At 41.9% G+C, this 17,589-nt stretch overlaps 1 protein-coding gene across 3 annotated transcripts in view; it reads left to right on the top strand.

Moving 5' to 3' along the window:
• The window catches only part of Rnf212b (ring finger protein 212B), a 141,048-nt gene that overhangs the window by 59,359 nt on the left and 64,100 nt on the right, over positions 1-17,589 (top strand). The gene's annotated exons all lie outside the window — the stretch shown is intronic.

The following is a 17,589-nucleotide window of genomic DNA, read 5'->3' on the forward strand; positions in this document are numbered from 1 at the left end:
GCTAGAGAGATGGCTTAGCCATTAAGCACTTGCCTGTGAAGCCTGAGGACCCCGGTTCGAGGCTCGATTCCCCAGGACCCACATAAGCCAGATACATAAGGGGGTGCACACGTCTGGAGTTCATTTGCAGTGGCTGGAGGCCCTGGTGCACCCATTCTCTCTCTCTCTCTCTCTCTCTGCCACCCGCAAATAAATAAACAAAAAATTAAAAAAATATTTTTAAAAGTCCTCTTTAGAACTGGGTGTTGTGGTGTATACCTATGATCCTAGCACTCAGAAGGCTAAGACAGGAGGATTGTTGCATATTCAGGGCTACCCCGGGCTTTGTAGTGAGTACTAGAGTACTAGTAGATACATGGTAAGACCCTGCCTCCAAAAAAGAAAAAGAGAAAAAAAGAAAAAGAAAACAGAGTTTGTGTGGTGGCACATACCATTAATCCGCCGTGAGTTTGAGGCCACCCTGAGGCTACATAGTAAATTCCAGGTCAGCCTGGGCCAGAGTGAAACCCTACCTTGAAAAAAATAAACAAGCAAAAAAAAAGAAAACAGGCTGTCTTTAGACTACCTTTATGCACAATGGAAACTGCTCTCTTAGCTTCCTTGCTTTGATACAAATCTGTACCAGTTAACTTTTTACTGACCCAGAATCTGTTAGGTACAGAAACCACAATCTAGTTAAATCTTGCTTTGAACTTCTTAGTTATCCTAAGTTATTCCTAGGACTACAGGATGTGCTAGGGAGCTCTATCATCTTTCTCTATCGTAGATGCATTTTCTAAAACTTACTTTGAATACATAGGCCTGACCTTGCAAAGAATGGATTTGATAGTTTAACATTTTCCTGACAGATCTACATTTATGAAGGTATGTCTTGTTCTTCATTTCACTTATTTTTTTTCAGTTGTTTTTATTTATACTTAAATCTTAGAATTCATGACTATTTTTTTTTTTAATTTTTATTTATTTATTTGAGAGCGACAGACACAGAGAGAAGGACAGAGAGAGGGAGGGAGAGAGAATGGGCGCGCCAGGGCTTCCAGCCTCTGCAAACGAACTCCAGACGCGTGCGCCCCCTTGTGCATCTGGCTAACGTGGGACCTGGGGAACCGAGCCTCGAACCGGGGTCCTTAGGCTTCACAGGCAAGCGCTTAACCGCTAAGCCATCTCTCCAGCCCGAATTCATGACTATTTGAATGTTGAAAAATATATTTTTTTTTCCTGGTGCCTCACATGTTGACAAACCATTGACCTTGGTCAGAAACAAAAGAAAGGTAGAAGAAATCAGTAAAACATTTGAAAGTTCCAGAGTTGTAAAGACTTTGTTTTCACTCTTTAGTTCTCTGCTTAGATTACTTTATAGGCTGGTGGGATACTTATCTTTGCATCTTTCTTAAGATTTTATCATTGCTCCTTTTGGTTATTGATGTGCTAGACCCAGAGCCTGTACACACTAGGTAAGTGTCCTGTCACTCAGCTGCTCAACCATTGTTTTTATTGTTGTTGTTACTCTTGTTCTTATTTTTTTCCTTCAAGGTAGGGTTTCACTCTAGTCCAGGCTGACCTGGAGGGTGGCCTCTAACTCATGGTGATCCTCTTACCTCTGCCTCCCAAGTGCTGGGATTAAAGGCGTGTGCCACCATGCTTTGTTCTTATTGTTTTGTTTTCTTTGGTGTGTGCTTGTTTGTCTGTGTTTTGGAGACAGGGATAACTTCTGATCCTCCTGCTTCTACCTTCCAAGTGCTGGGATCCCAATCATGTACCACCTCTGGTGGTTTATGTGGTGCTGGGAATCAGACCCAGGACTCTACCAACTGAGCTATATCCCTAGCCTCTTGGTTTATTTTGGGAAAGGATCTTGCTATATAGTTCAGGCTCACTTTGGATTATTTTTCCAGGCTGGCCTTGGATACATGTTCCACCTACCTCTACCTCCTGAATTATAGGATTACAGGCATGAACCACCACACCTGGCTTTGCTATTCTTTTTCTGTATTGATTTATTTATTTGTGTGCATGCGTGTGGATGCATGTGTGCGCGCGTGTATGTGTGTGTGATTAACTCCAGAGCCCCATACATGCCAGGCAAGCCCTGAAGCACTGTATCAGTAAACGATATCATACCCAGTTCATATTGTTATTTTCTTTTTTTTTTTCTTTCTTTTTTTTTTTTTGGTTTTTCAAGGTAGGGTTTCACTCTAGTCCAGGCTGCCTTGGAATTCACTATGTAGTCTCAGGGTTGCCTCGACCTCATGGTGATCCTCCTACTTCTGCCTCCCAAGTGCTGGGATAAAAGGCATGCGCCACCATGCCTGGCTCATATTGTCATTTTCTTACGAGAATTTCTCTCTCTCTTCCAAGACAAGGTCTCCGATAGCCCAGGATGGCTTCAAACTTGTTATGCATCTGAGGATGACCTTGATTGCTAATTTTCCGCTTCCACCTCCCAGGCATTACAGGCATGTGTCACCACTCCCTGCTTGAGTATACCTTTTCTAAGCATGAGAGTGATCTTTAGTCATTTTCTAGTGTAGATAGTAGATTTTCCATTAATGTTTCTTCCAGTTCCCAGACTAACTCTGGAGATAGAGAAAGGGGAATTAGCACTTTGGCCACATCCTCTCTTCAGGTGTTTGGGTTAGCCATTATATTTGAGATTCTATGTTTAATGTTATGCGTAGATAAAATCTAGCTGAGACTCAAGGAGAAATGTAAAAAAGGTCAAATGAACAAGAGAAAGAACAGACCTTTGGTTAATATCAAACCCAGGGTTAGTTAATGATCAGTAAAGAAATTACATATAGTTTGAATCTTAACCTGACTAATCATGGGACCAATTACACATGGTCAAATAATCAAGGTAAAATAAATAGAAAGAGTTAATCATCACTTCAGTGAAGGGTCAATTTGCTGAAGTCAGCAATCTGAAAACATATTTTCCTAATCTGTGAAGATTAATAACTAGTGTAACCAAAAAAAAAAAAAAAAAAAAGTAACTCCAACATTCTTAGCTCCTTTTTTTCTTTGTTTTTGTTTCTCAAGGTAGGGTCTCCCTCTAGCCTGGGCTAACCTAGAATTCACTTCGTAGTCTCAGGGTGGCTCTAAACTCATGGGAATCCTGCTACTTCTGCCACCCTGAGTGCTGGGATTAAAGGCATGTCTATGAATAGTTCCTACCCTCTAATGGACATTCAAAACATTCTCCTTAAATGAATGGACTGTTGCTCTAAGTATCTATTTCCAGTCCTATATAAATGACCTAACAAGGTCCTTTTCCTACTTTACTCTGCTAGTAGTTGATAAGCTGCCTGTTTTGAATTCTTTTTTTTTTTTTTTTGTTCATTTTTACTTATTTATTTGAGAGCAGCTGACAGAGAGAAAAAGAAGCAGATAATGAGACAGAGAGAGAATTGGGCGCACCAGGGCCTCCAGCCACTGCAAACGAACTCCAGATGCATGCACCACTTTGTGCATCTGGCTAACGCGGGTCCTGGGAAACCAAACCTCAAACCGGGGTCCTTAGGCTTCATAGGCAAGCACTGAACCACTAAGCCATCTCTCCAGCCCCTGTTTTGAATTCTTTACCAACCTCTAGAGAACTTTTCAAAGGAATTGGAGATCCCATATGGACCTTTTAGCTTTGTTCTACTATGTCATAGGCACCTTTATACATAAGCTACCCAATACTTGATGAGTTAATTGTTCCTTCCTTAGTAAAAGCCTTTCAAAATTTCTCTAGGTACAGTTTTGCTTTGTCCATTATACTCCATTGCTTTTAAGTCTACAAGATACTTAACTCTGGAAATGTGGCTTTTTGTTTTCCGTCAATCCAGGATGCTAGATAAAGGTTGGTACTGTGATCCATATGTATGTTTTACTCATTTCACTATGAAGATTTCAAAAGTATATATCACCTTTTTTTGTAAAGAAAAAAAACATATATCACCTTTTTTTTGGTTTTTATTATTTACTTATTTGAGAGAGAGAGAACACAACAGGGCATCCAGCCACTGCAAACAAACTCCAGATGTATGTGCCACCTTGTGCATCTGGCTTATGTGGGTCCTGGGGAATCGAATCTGTGTCTTTAGGCTTCGCAGGCAAGTGCCTTAACCATTAAGCCATCCCTCCAGCCCATTTTTTTGTTTTTTTTGAGATAGGGTCTCACTCTAGTTAGCCCAGGCTGACCTAGAATTCACTATTTAGTCTCAGAGTGGCCTCAAACTCACCACAATCATCCTACCTCTGCCTCCTGAGTGCTGGGATTAAAGGCATGTATCTCCAATGCCTGGCTCAAAAAATATTTTATTTATTTATTTATTTGAGAGAGAGAGAGAATGGGCACACCAGGGCCTCTAGCCACTATACCTAAACTCTAGATAAATGTGCTACCTTGTGCATCTGGCTTTACGTGGGTACTGGGGGGTTGAACTTGGGTCCTTTGGCTTTGCTGGCAAGTGCCTTAACCAACAAGCCATCTCTCCAGCCCCATATATTATCTTTGTGACAATGTCTAACTAGGAATATGGCACAAATTGGGTATATTTATAAATGATTGGGCCACAATAAAACTGACTAAGAGGAAAGTTATTAGCTAGGCATACCTTTAATCCCAGCACTTGGGAGGCAGAGAAAGGAGGATTGCCATGAGTTTGAGGCCAGCCTGAGACTACATTGTATATTCCAGGTCAGCCTGGACTAGAGTAAAACCCTACCTCGAAAAATATATTGGCTGGAGGAAGGTTATTTAAGATAAAGTCAGAGAAATATGTACTTATATATTATGATAAAGAATTTAATTTTTTATGCTGAGTGTAGTAACATCATTGAAGATATATATTTATTTATTTAGGAGAAAGAGAGAGACAGATAGAGAGAGAATGGGTGTGCCAGGGCCTTTAGCCACTGCAAATGAACTCCAGACACATGTGCCACCTTGTACATCTGGCTTATATGGGTACTGGGAAATTGATCCTGGGTCCTTAGGCTTCACAGGCATGTGCCTTAACCACTAAGCCATTTCTCCAGACCCTGAAGGGTTTTTTTTTTTTAATCTTTTTAAATTTATTTATTATAGAGAGAGGGGGAAGAGAGAGAGTGAGAATGGGTACACCAGGGCTTCTAGCTACTGCAAATGAACTCCAGATGCATGAGCCACCATGTGCATCTGGCTTATGTGGGACCTGGAGAATCGAACCTGGGTCCTTAGGCTTTACACACATGTGCCTTAATCACTAAGCCAGCTCTTCAGCCCTTAAAATCTTTTTTTTTTTATTGACAACTTCCATAATTATAGTTAATAAACCATGATAATTCCCTCCCCTCCCACACTTTTCCATTCACAAATCCATTCTCCATCATACCCCTTTCCATTTCCATTAGTCTCTCTTTTATTTTGATGTCATCATCTTTTCTTCCTATTATGAGGGTCTTGTGTAGGTATGTGTAGGTAGTGCCAGGGACTACAAGGTCATGGATATCCAGGCCAATTTCTGTCTAAATGATTGCATTGTAAGCAGTCTTCCCCTTCCTTTGGCTCTTACATTCTTTCTACCACCATTTCCACAATGGGCCCTGAGCCTTGGAAGGTATGATAGAAATATTTCAGAGCTGAGCACTCCTCCTCAGCACTATGGTGCCTTTTGGATCATTCCAGTGGTCGTCACCATCTGAAAAGAGAAGCTTCTCTAACCAAAAGTGAGAGCAGCGTTAATATGTGGGTATGAACATTAAGAAAAGTGCTTACGCCAGGCGTGGCGGCACATGCCTTTAATCCCAGCACTTGGGAGGCAGAGGTAAGAGGATTGCTGTGAGTTCGAAGCCACCCTGAGACTCCATAATGAATTCCAGGTCAGTCTGAGCTAGAGTGAAACTCTACCTTGAAAAAACAAAAAGAAAAGTGCTTACAAGCCAGGCATGGTAGTTCACACTTTTAGTTCCAGCATTTGGGAGGCACAGGTAGGAGGATCGCCATGAGTTCGAGGCTGCCCTGAGATTATGTAGTGAATTCCAGGTCAGCCTCAGCTAGAGTGAGACCCTAGCTAAAAAAAAAAACAAAAAAAAAAAAAACAAAAAAACAAAAAAACAACGAAAAGAAAAGAAAAGTGCTTACAAGGCAGTTTAGTGAGTATACTATATGCATTTAATTAGACACAAGTAGGCATTACATTCTTAAGGCTCTTGACCTCCCCCGTCATAGGCTTTGATTAGGTTTTCAGTACCAGACATGTGCTTCCTCCCATGGAGTGGGCCTCTTGTCCAATTAGAGAGTAGTTAATTTCCCCTATAATAGATTTAAGGCTTGCAGTATCCACTGTTTTTACTGCTGGTGATACTACCTAATATTTAAATTTAAAATTAAAAGATAATTTGTCCAGGTTCAATTCCCCAGTATCCACATAAAGCCAGATATACAAGGTGGTGCCTGTGTCTGGAGTTTGTTTGCAGTGGCTGGAGGCCCTGGTGTGCCCATTCTCTGTCTCTCTTCTCCCTCCCCCCCTGCCCCCCATCTCTATCTGTCCCTTTCTCTCTCTCTCTCTCAAATAAATAAATAATTTTTTTTAAAGATAATTTAGCTCCTGAGTGCCAAGTAGGCCACAAAGAGGTTGAGAATAGAAACAGGAAGAATGAAAAGACAGTCAAAGCAGGAATGGACAACTTAGGAAAAAAATCTAAGCAACTATGCTTGGGCTAATGTGAAGGCAATAGAAATGGAAGAAAAAGGCTTGGAGGTATAGCTCAGTGCTAGAACACTTTACTAGCAAGCAAAAGGCTCTAGGTTCAGTCTCTTGTATCACAAAACAAACAAACAAAGTGGATGGGGAGTACTTAATCCTGAGACACACCTTCTAGAAAGAACTAGTAAGTTAGAGCTTACTGTTGATTGTGGTATAGCAGAGAGAAAAAGAGAGGAATCAGAGAATGCCTAAGTTTTTCCTCTTGAGCAACTAAGCAGTATGATGTACCTTTATAAACTAAGACTACTTTTTGATGATCCTAGGGATTGATCCCAGGGCTGTACACACACTAGGCAAGTGCTCTATCCTCAGGAATATTTTTACTTTGTCCTTTTTTTTTTTTCAAGGTAGGGTCTCACTCTAGTTCAGGCTGACCTGTACACACTCTGAGCCTTGGAAGGTGTGACAGAGATGTTTCAGTGCTGAACACTCACTTCTCTGTCACTTCTTCTCAGCACTGTGGTGATTTTTAAGTCATCCCAGAGGTCACCACCATCTGAAAAGAGAAGCTGGTGTAACCAGAAATGAGGGTAGCATAAATATATTGGTATAAATATTAAGAGAAGTGCTTACTGGGCAGTTTAGTGAGCATAATACATGCATTTAGCCAGACACCAACAAGCACTGGATCCCTAGGGCTCATGACCTCTTCCATCATAGGTTTTCAATACCAGGCATGTATTCCCTCCCATGGAGCAGGCCTCCAGTCAAAGTAGTGAATGGTTACTTTCCCCCATAACAGATATACCACTATTGCACCTGCAGGCTCATTCTGCTTGGCTGGCCAGACTTAAGGCTTGCAGTGTCCACAGTTACTTATCTCCACTGATGACTTCTCTCTCCCATAGGGCTGTGTTACAGTTAGGTTCGCATTGCTGGCAGGAATCACCCAACCAAGAGCAGCTTGAGGGGGAAAAAAAGGTTGATATTGGCATACAGACTCGAGGGAAAACTCCATGATGGCAGGGGAAAATGATGGCATGAACAGAGGGTGGACATCACCCCCTGGCCAACATAAGGTGGACAGTAGCAACAGGAGAGTATACCAAATACTGGCATGGGGAAACTGGCTGTAATACCATAAGCCCACCCCCAACAATACACTGCCTCCAGGAGGCATTAATTCCCAAATTTCTATCAGCTGGTAACCTAGCATTCAGAACACCAAAGTTTAAGGAGACGCATGAATCAAACTACCACATCCCACCCTTGGCCCCCATAAACTGATACCCAGCCATGATGTAAAATACAATGCATTCAGTCCAACTTTAAAAGTCCCCATAGTTTTTATCAATCCTAATGATGTTTAAGCATTTCCATAGTCTGAGATCTTTTAACCGAGCCATAATACCAAAGGAACTAAAAAACCCATAATGGCACAGAATAAATACACTGCAAAAGATGGCATTGGACATAGCAAAGAAATTTTCAACAAATGCAATATTTAAACAGGGCAAACATCAAACTCTATAGATCCAAGTCTAGCAACTCTAGCCAGTGACAAGTCTCCACATCTGATAATTCTAACCAGAAACAAGTCTCTGGATTTCCAATTCTGCCTCTCTAGCTAGGCTACTCACAGTCCTGGAAAACTTCATCTGGGGCCAGCAGCTCTCCTTGGCAGCTATCTTGTGGTCCCAACTTCTCCACTGCAACCCACGGACCATCCACATGGCTCCATCTGGTCTCCTTGAATGCATCTCACAAACCTGCTTCAGACCACCCATGGCCATTTCCAAAACACAGCACCATGTTACAAATTCAATGACCCTCTATTTCCTGAATTTCTTATACTCCACAATACTAGGTAGGGTGCCAGTTTGTTAATCCATGGGAGAATAAAACAGACTTTGAAGAATAGGACACTCCTTGAGCATTCAGTTCCCTTCAAAAGAGTGTGCATTCTTCCTGTTGCCCCAGTGTAAGATAGCTAGCCCAATCTCAATGGCTGTAATCTCATATAATTACAACTGAATGGGCAGCAGTTTCAGCCCAAAGATTTCTTTCTGTACCATATCCCTTTGCACACACCAGTCTGTTTGTACACACTGCAAACCTGCACAAGTTCTCAGGACACAGGCATAACAGCAAGCTTCTCTCACATGCTGCTTCTAACTTAGTCCAAAGCTCCTTTTCACCCTCATAAGCCAAACCTCATAGTCCATAGTTCTTACTACATTCAGGTCTTGCAACTCTCATCGGAATAATCCATCACGCTATACTTATAGCACTGCAGGGTGTATCTTAGGCCAAGGTTTCAAATTCATCCACTTTCCTCTTGAACATCAGCTCCAAAAGGTCAAAGCCACACAGTCAGGTGTCTAGCAGCAAATGACACACTGTTGCAGTCAGGTTTGCATTGCTGGCAGAAATCACCTGACCAAGAGCAGCTTGTGGGGAAAAAGATTTATTTTAGTTTATAGACTTGAGGGGAAGCTCCATGATGGCAGGGGAAAATGATGGCATGAGCAGAGGGTGGATATCACCCCCTGGCCAACATAAGGTGGACAGGAGCATCAGGAGAGTGTGCCAAACACTGGGAAGGGACACTGGCTATAACACCCATAAGCCACCCCCAACAATACACTGCCTCCAGGAGGTATTAATTCCCAAATCTCCATCAGCTAGGGACCTAGCATTCAGAATACCCAAGTTTATGGGGGACACCTGAACTAAACCACCACAAGCTGCATGCAGCTTTTTTAGCTGGTTTGCAGGGAGGAGGTTTTCAGTTGAGCAGTAGTGACCTTACAGCCCAAGCATGTAGAGTCTTCAGTAATACTTTTCACTTTTTTCAAATTTTTATTTACTTATTTGAGAGAGAGGGGAAGAGGCAGATAGAGAGAGCGTAATGGGCACACCAGGGCATCCAGCCACTGCAAACAAACTTCAGATGGGTGTGCTACCTTGTGCCTCTGGCTTACATGGGTCTTGGGGAATCAAGCCTGAGTCCTTTGGCTTTGTAGGCAAGCACCTTAATTACTAAGCCATCTCTCCTGCCTACTTTTTACTTATTTTTTTTTTCTACATTTTTACTTTTTAGTTGAGAGATATCTCACTAATTTTCCCAGGCAGTCCTTGAACTTAACAGTCCTCCTGCCTGAGTCTCCCAAGTAGGTAGGATTATAGGCCTGTGCTATTACATCCAGCTCAGACAACTGTTCTGAGAGGGAAAATGTAACTTTGGGCACAAGTATTTACTTGTTTTCACTTTTAAGAGTTTTTTTTCACTTTAAAAATAAAACATATTTATTTGAGAGAATGGTAGAGAAAGAGGCAGCTGGAGAGAGAATGAACATGCCAGGGCCTCTAGCCACTGCAAATGAACTCCAGACATATGTGCCATCTTGTACATCTGGCTTCTGTGGGTACTGGGGAATCGAACCTGAGTCCTTAGATTTTGTAGGCGAGTGTATTAACCACTAAGCAATTTCTGTAGCCCTTGTTTTTGTTTTTGAGAAAGGGTCTCTCTAGCCCAGATTGGCCTGAAGTTTTATGCAATTTAGGCTTGCCTCATATTTGTGGCAATTCTCCTGCCTCAGCCTCTTGAGTGCTGGTGTTATAGGTGTGTGCCACCACATCTTGCTTTAAGTTTTTCATGTACAAAAAGATTATCCCAGGAATAGAATAGGTACTGGCTTGTTCACAAGAAGCACTATAAAAAGGAGACCTCTCCCCACTTTCAAATAGGAATGTGGCATAAATAGACATCAAAAGAAGTGAACAGAGGACCAGGGAGATGGCTTAGTGGTTAAGGCACTTGTCTGCAAAGCCTAATGACCCAGGTTTGGTTCCCCAGAGCCCACATAAGCCAGATGCACAAGGTGGCACATGTGCCTGGAGTTTGTTTACAGTGGCTGGAGGCCCTAGCATGCCCATTCTCTTGGTTATCTCTCTTCTCTCTCTCCTTCTCTCTGCTTGCAAATAAATAAAAAATATTTGGGGCTGGAGAAATGGCTTATCAATTACAGCATTTGCCTGCAAAGCCAAAGACTCAGTTCAATTCTCCAGAATCCATGTAAGCCAGATATACAATGTAGTGCATGCATCTGGAGTTCATTTGCAGTGGCTGGAGGCCCTGGCACATCCATTCTGTCTCTTTCTCTTCCCCCTTTCATTCTCAAATTTTTTTTAATTTTTTTAATTTCAGGGAGGTTTTCCTTATTTATTTATTTATTTATTTATTTGAGAGAGAGAAAGAAGCTGAGAGAGGGGAGGGGAATGGGCATGCCAGGGCCTCTACCCACTACAAACAAACTCTAGACACATGTACCACCTTATGCATCTGGCTTACGTAGGTAAGAATCAAACCTGGGGAGTCACACCTGGGTCCTTAGGCTTTGCAGGCTTAACTGCTAAGCCATCTCTCCTGCCCTGAATAATATTTTTAAAAAATGTTTTTGTTTGCAAGGAGAGGGAGAGAGAATGGGTATGACAGAGCCTCTTGCTGCTGCAAACTCCAGACACACGTACCACTTTGTGCATCTGGCTTTACGTGGGCACTGAGAAATCCAACCCAGACCATCAGGCTTTGCAAACAAGCACCTTAACTGCTAAAACCATCTCTCCAGACCCCTCAGCAATTATGTATAGTTTTCTCTGAGGTAGGTCTCACTCTAGCCCATGCTAACCTGGAAATCACTCTGTAGTTCCAGACTTGCCTTGAACTCACAATGATCCTTCTGTCCCTGGCCTCCCGAGTGCTGGGATTAAAAGCCTGTGCCACCACACCCAGGTAGCAATATTTTTATTATGCTGCATATGACACTGACATATATTGGTAAGATTTTTTAAAAAAAAAATTTAATGTATTAGTTATTTATTTATTTGAGAGAGAGAGAGAAAGAGGCAGTTAAAGAGAAAGAGAGCGCCAGGGCCTCTAGCCACTGCAAACAGCTCCAGATGCATGTGCCCTCTTCTGCATCTGGCTTATATGGGTCCTGGTGAATCAAGTCTGTGTCCTTTGGGTTTGCAGGCAAGTGCCTTAATCACTATTTCTCTAGCCTACAAGTGGTTGTTGTTTTGTTGTTTAATGCTGCTCAACAGGAGAAAACCAACAATAAGCCGCAAGTAAACTGCCCTTTCAGAACTAGGCAAGTATGCCAGCTATACCTGTATCCTTAGAAGTTTTGATACTTAATTGACATAATGCCTCAAATCACTGTAATTAAAGTTAGGGGTAAGGGCTGAGACTAAATCACATGGATAAAATGTCACTTAATGCACTGGGTGTGATGGCGCATGCCTTTACCCAGCACTCTGGAGGCAGAAGTAGAGGATCGCTGTGAGTTCAAGGCCACCCTGAGACTACATAGTGAATTGCCTGGGTTAGAGTGAGACTCAAGACCCTACCTTGAAAAACTAAATAAATATACAACCTTTATTATGTTCAGTTACCTGGAAGGCACATGCTACCAAAAATAAGGAAAGACAAAGTAACTGAGGCACAGACTCAGAATCCCCTATAAGGTAACTAAGGTCCTAATAGTAATTTTTAAAATTTCCACCCCAGGGCTGGAGAGATGGCTTAGCGGTTAAGCACTTGCCTGTGAAGCCTAAGAACCCTGGTTCGAGGCTCGATTCTCTAGGACCCACATTAGCCAGATGCACAAGGGGGTGCACGCATCTGGAGTTCGTTTGCAGTGCTGGAGGTTCTGGCGCGCCCATTCTCTCTCTTTGCCTCTTCCTCTCTCTGTCTGTCACTGTCAAATAAATAAATAAAAATAAAAACAAAAAAAAATTCCACTCCATGTCAAAGTTTCTAAGCTTGTTACTAAGCATTCAAATATAATTTTAGTATATATTGGTGTGCATAAATACCATTTTATACAACCTAAGAGTTTAATGTCCCTTCCCACCTCCTCCCCACTGGAAAAATAAGTTAAAAACAGATAGGTGACTTTTTTTGTTGTTGTTGTTTTTTGTTTTTTTGAGGTAGTGTCTCACTCTAGCCCTGGCTGACCTGGAACTCTCAGGGTGGCCTTGAACTCAGGCTATCCACCCACCTCTGCCTCCCAAGTGCTAGGATTAGAGGTGTGCACCACCATGCCTGGCTATAGGTGTTTTGTTTTTGATTTTTAAAATTTTTTCATTTTTTGTTTATTTTTAAAAATTTTTATTAGCATTTTCCATGATTATAAAAAGATATCCCATGGTAATTCCCTCCCTCCCCCCCTTTTATGTTTATTTTTATTTATTTATTTGAGAGCTACAGAGAGAGAAAGAGGGAAAGAGAGAGAATGGGTGCACCAGGGCCTCTAGCCACTGCAAACGAACTCCAGATGCATGCACCCCCTTGTGCATCTGGCTAATGACGTGGGTCCTGGGGAATCGAGCCTCGAACCGGCATCCTTAGGCTTCACAGGCAAGTGCTTAACTACTAAGCCATCTCTCCAGCCTTTTTTTTTTTTTTTTTTGGTTTTTCGAGGTAGGGTCTCACTCTAGCCCAGGCTGACCTGGAATTCACTATGGAGTCTCAGGGTGGCGTCAAACTCACGGCAATCCTCCTACCTCTACCTACCGAGTGCTGGGATTAAAGGCGTGTGCCACCATACCCAGCTTCCTTTTTTTTTTTTTTTTTTTTTTTTTTGGTAAGGTCTCTCTCTAGCTCAGGCTGACAGTGCTGGGATTAAAGGCATGTGCCACCATACCTGGCTTAGGTGTTTGTTTTTTCTTTTTAATTTTTTTTTATTAACACCCATACTTCTAACTCAAAGATGCTCTGATAAAAGATTGCCTTTGCACTCAGGGAAACAACTATTGAAACCATATGTGAATAGAAGAACTGTACTCACTGCAAAGCAAGAGGTTATTTTGAAGACAGTTGATTAAAAAAAAACAAAAAAAAACAATAACATTCTTTTTTAGCCAGGCATGGTGGCACATGCCTTTAATCCCAGCACTCAAGAGACAGAGGTAGGAGGATCACTGTGAGTTCAAGGTGGTTAGTTTTCCTCATAATAGACATGCCACTATCATTTAGCCTGGCTGGCCAAACTTAAGGTTTGCAGTGTCCACTATTGAATATCTCCACTGGTGATTTCTCTCTCTCCCATTAAACTGCATGCAGCATAGCTTTTTCCAGTTTTCTGTTTGCTGGTCTACATGGAGGACGTTTTCAGCTCAGCTCCAGCAGGATTTCTCAGTGACCTTGCAGCCCAAGTATGTGGAGTCTTTAGCATTAGGGTCTTACCATCTATTCCTGGTGGGAAACCAAGGGCCTCAGCAATGTCTTGTAATGTTTTAGGGTCATGAGGGACCTCCCTGGCCAATAACTCACTGGAACAATCTATGGTTTCTGGGTGTTCCATTGCCCAAAAAAAGTAGGTTTCCATATGACTTATTCATACCCTCTGTGGTAGTTTCATAAACTTAGGTGTTCCTGAATGCTAGGTTCTCAGCTGATGGAGATTTGGGAATTACCGCCTCCAAGAGGCAGTGTATTGTTGGGGGCAGGCTTATGGGTATTAAGGCAGTTTCCCCATGCCAGTGTTTGACACACTCTTCCTGTTGCTATGGGTACACCTTATGTTGGTCCTGGAAGTGATGTCTACCCTCTGCTCATGTCATTGTTTTCCCTTGCCATCATGGAGCTTCGCCTCTAGCCTGTAAGCCAAAAGAAACCTATTTTTTTCCCATAAGCTGGTCTTGGTTGGGTGATTTCTACCAGCGATGTGAACCTGACTATAATAATAAAAGTAGTACTTAGGAGTGTGATTGCTGCTAGACACCTGACTATGTGGCTTTGGCCTTTTTGAGCTAATTTTTAAGAGGAATGTGGAAGGATTGGCCTAAGAGACACCTTGCAGTGCTGTAAGTACAGCTTGATGGACTATTCAGGTCAGAGTTGAAAGACCTGAATGCAGTAATAACTATGGACTGTGAGGTTTGGCTTATGAGGGTAAGAAAGAGCTGTGCTTGGACTGTGCTAGCAGTTTTTGAGGCTTGCTGTTATGCCCATGCCCTGAGAAGTTGTGCAGGGTTGCTTTGTGTAGAAATGAATTGGTGTGACCAGAGAGATATGGCATGGAAAAAAAAATCTTTGAGTGAACTGCTGCCTGTTCAGCTGCAATTGAGAGGTTACAACCTTTGAGAGTGGGACAGCTGATCTGCACTGGGACAACAGGAAGTATGTAGACTCTTTTGAAGGGTCTGATTGCTCAAGGAGTGTCCTGTTCTTCAAAGTCTGCTTTATCCCCCCTAATAAATTGGCTATAAGAAATGCAGGAAAAAGAGGGTCATTGAGTTTGCAACATGGTCTTGTGATTTGGAAATGGCCATGGGCAATATGAAACAGGTTTGTTGGATGCCTGTATGGAGACCCCCATGGGGCCATGAGGATGAACTGTGGGTTACAGTGGAGACCCAGTGGAGATTTCAGGATCATGCGATAGCTTCCAAGGAGAGCTGCCTGCCCCAGATGAAGTTTTCCAGGACTGTGAGTAGCCTAGCTGGAAGGACAGAATTGGAACGCCAGAGACTTGTTGTTGGTTTGAATTATTGGACTTGGAGACTTGTCACTGGCTAGAGTTGTTGGACTTGGAGCTAGAGAGTTTGATGTTTGCCCTATTTAAACCTTGCATTGGTTGAATATTTCTTTCCCATGTCCAATGCCATCTTTTGCAGTGTGAGTGTTCTGTGCCATTATGTGTTAGGTTGTTTGATTTCTTATTATTTAGTTTTTTTCAGTTCTTTGTATGTCCTGGGTATTAATCTTCTGTCAGATGTATTGCTGGCAAAATTTTTCTCCCATTCTGTAGGTTGCCTCTTTGCTCTATTCACAGTGTCCTTTGCTGCACAAAAACTTTGTAATTTCATGAGATCCTGGCGGTTGGTTTTATTTACTGAGCAATTGGTGTGATAATCTGAAAGTCTTTGCCAATACCAATATGTTGAAGGGTTTCTCCTACTTTTTCCTCTAGCAGTTTCAGAGTTTTGGGTCTGCTGTTAAGGTCTCTGATCCATTTGGACTTTATTTTTATGCATGGAGAGAAATATACATGGAGATTCTACAGATACATATCCATTTTTCCTAGCACCATTTGCTGAAGAGGCTGTCTTTTCTCCAATGAGTATTTTTGGCATTTTTGTCAAAGATCAGGTGGCTGTAGCTACCTGGACTCATATCTGCGTTCTCTGTTCTGTTCCATTGATCTATGTCTGTTTCTGTGCCAGTACCATGCTGTTTTTGTTACTATGTCTCTGTAATATAGGTTAAAATCAGGTATGATGATGCTACCAGCTGTCTTTTTGTTGCTCAAAATTGTTTTAGCTATTCGAAGTTGTTTGTGAATCCAATGAACTTTAATGTTCTTTTTTCTATTTCTGTGAAGAATGCCATTGGAATTTTGATGGGAATTGCATTAAATGTGCAGATTGCTTTTGGTAAGATTGCCATTTTCACAATATTGTTTCTTCCAATCCAAGAACATGGCATGTCTTTCCCTTTCCTAGTGTCTTCTGCAATTTCTCGCTTGAGAGTTTTAAAGTTTTCATTGTAGAGGTCCTTCACTTCCTTGGTTAGGTTTATTCCAGGTACTTTTTATTTATTTTTTTTTTTGATGCAATTGTGAATGGGAGTGATTCTGTTATTTCATCCTCTGTGTGTTTGTCGTTAGCATATAGGAAGGCTACTGATTTCTGTGTGTTTATTTTGTATCCTGCTACATGGCTATAAGTGTGTATCAGCTCATAACAGTTTGCTGGTAGAGTCTTTAGGATTCTTTATGTATAGAATCATATCATCTGCAAATAATTATTGTAAGGTTTGGGAGTGACCAAGACCACGTAAGCCATTCTGAGACAAAGATGAAAGCTTTTATTTGGGAAAAATACAAGCAACCAGGACTGACTCTCAAAAGCAGAGCACAGCCAACCTGAGTTTCCAGATAGTGGTCTTTATAGGGCTCTTCATTTGGGGGAAAGTGAGGAACTAAAAAGTTGAATGAAAAAAAAGGTTTCTTTAGGGGTGATCTAAGATAAGAAGCCAGGGTGTGACACCAGAACAGTGACCAGATGACTTATAAGATAAGGGGGCAGGAAACCATGACTGGGGTCCATTGTTAGGCAAGGAAGCGATAACGGCTGGGCAGTTTCTTGAGGAATGTGGATAAGTCTCTGTTGCCATCCTGCTGTCCTCAGTTACTCCATTTTTGGGAGCCTGTCCTGACCTAACAATGATAACTTGATCTCTTCCTTTCTAATTTGTATCCCTTTTATGTCTCTTGCCTTATTGATATGGCTAAGACTTTCAGTACTATATTAAATAAAAGTGGGTACAATGGACACCTTTGTCTTGTTCCTGATTTTAGGGGAAAAGCTTCAAGTTTTTCTCCATTTATTATTATGTCGGATGTATGTTTGTCATAAATAGCCTGTAACATGTTGAGATATGTTGCTTCTAATCCTAGTTTCTGTAGGATTTTTATCATGAAGGGATGTTGGATTTTGTCATATGCTTTTTCTGAATCTAATGAGATTATGTAATATTTGTCCTTTAGTCAAAGGATCCTCGGGGCCATGGTTCCCTGAAGGTGTTCAGGCAACCATGGAGAGCAGGGTCTTGAGTGCCTGTGAGAATGAAGGATGTAAACCCAGGAGACAACTTCAGAGAGTAGTTTCTGTTTATTCAATAGGTTTATAAGCAGTTGAGAGAGGAAAGAGGGTCCAAAGGGGATTGGTGGGTTCAAAGATTGTTAGCCAATACCTAGGGATGTTCATTCCAGCACGTAAGGAGTCAGGTGTAGCACATAGGGAGTCAGTTGGTCTACGTAGTGGCGGGAAGAGGATCATGGCGATGGGTTGTCTGAAGGCTGCTGGTTGATAAGTTTCCTAGGCAACTGGCCAAAGGTCACAG

The sequence above is a fragment of the Jaculus jaculus genome, chromosome 7 (genome assembly GCF_020740685.1).
Source record: "Jaculus jaculus isolate mJacJac1 chromosome 7, mJacJac1.mat.Y.cur, whole genome shotgun sequence".
Taxonomy (NCBI): domain Eukaryota; kingdom Metazoa; phylum Chordata; class Mammalia; order Rodentia; family Dipodidae; genus Jaculus; species Jaculus jaculus.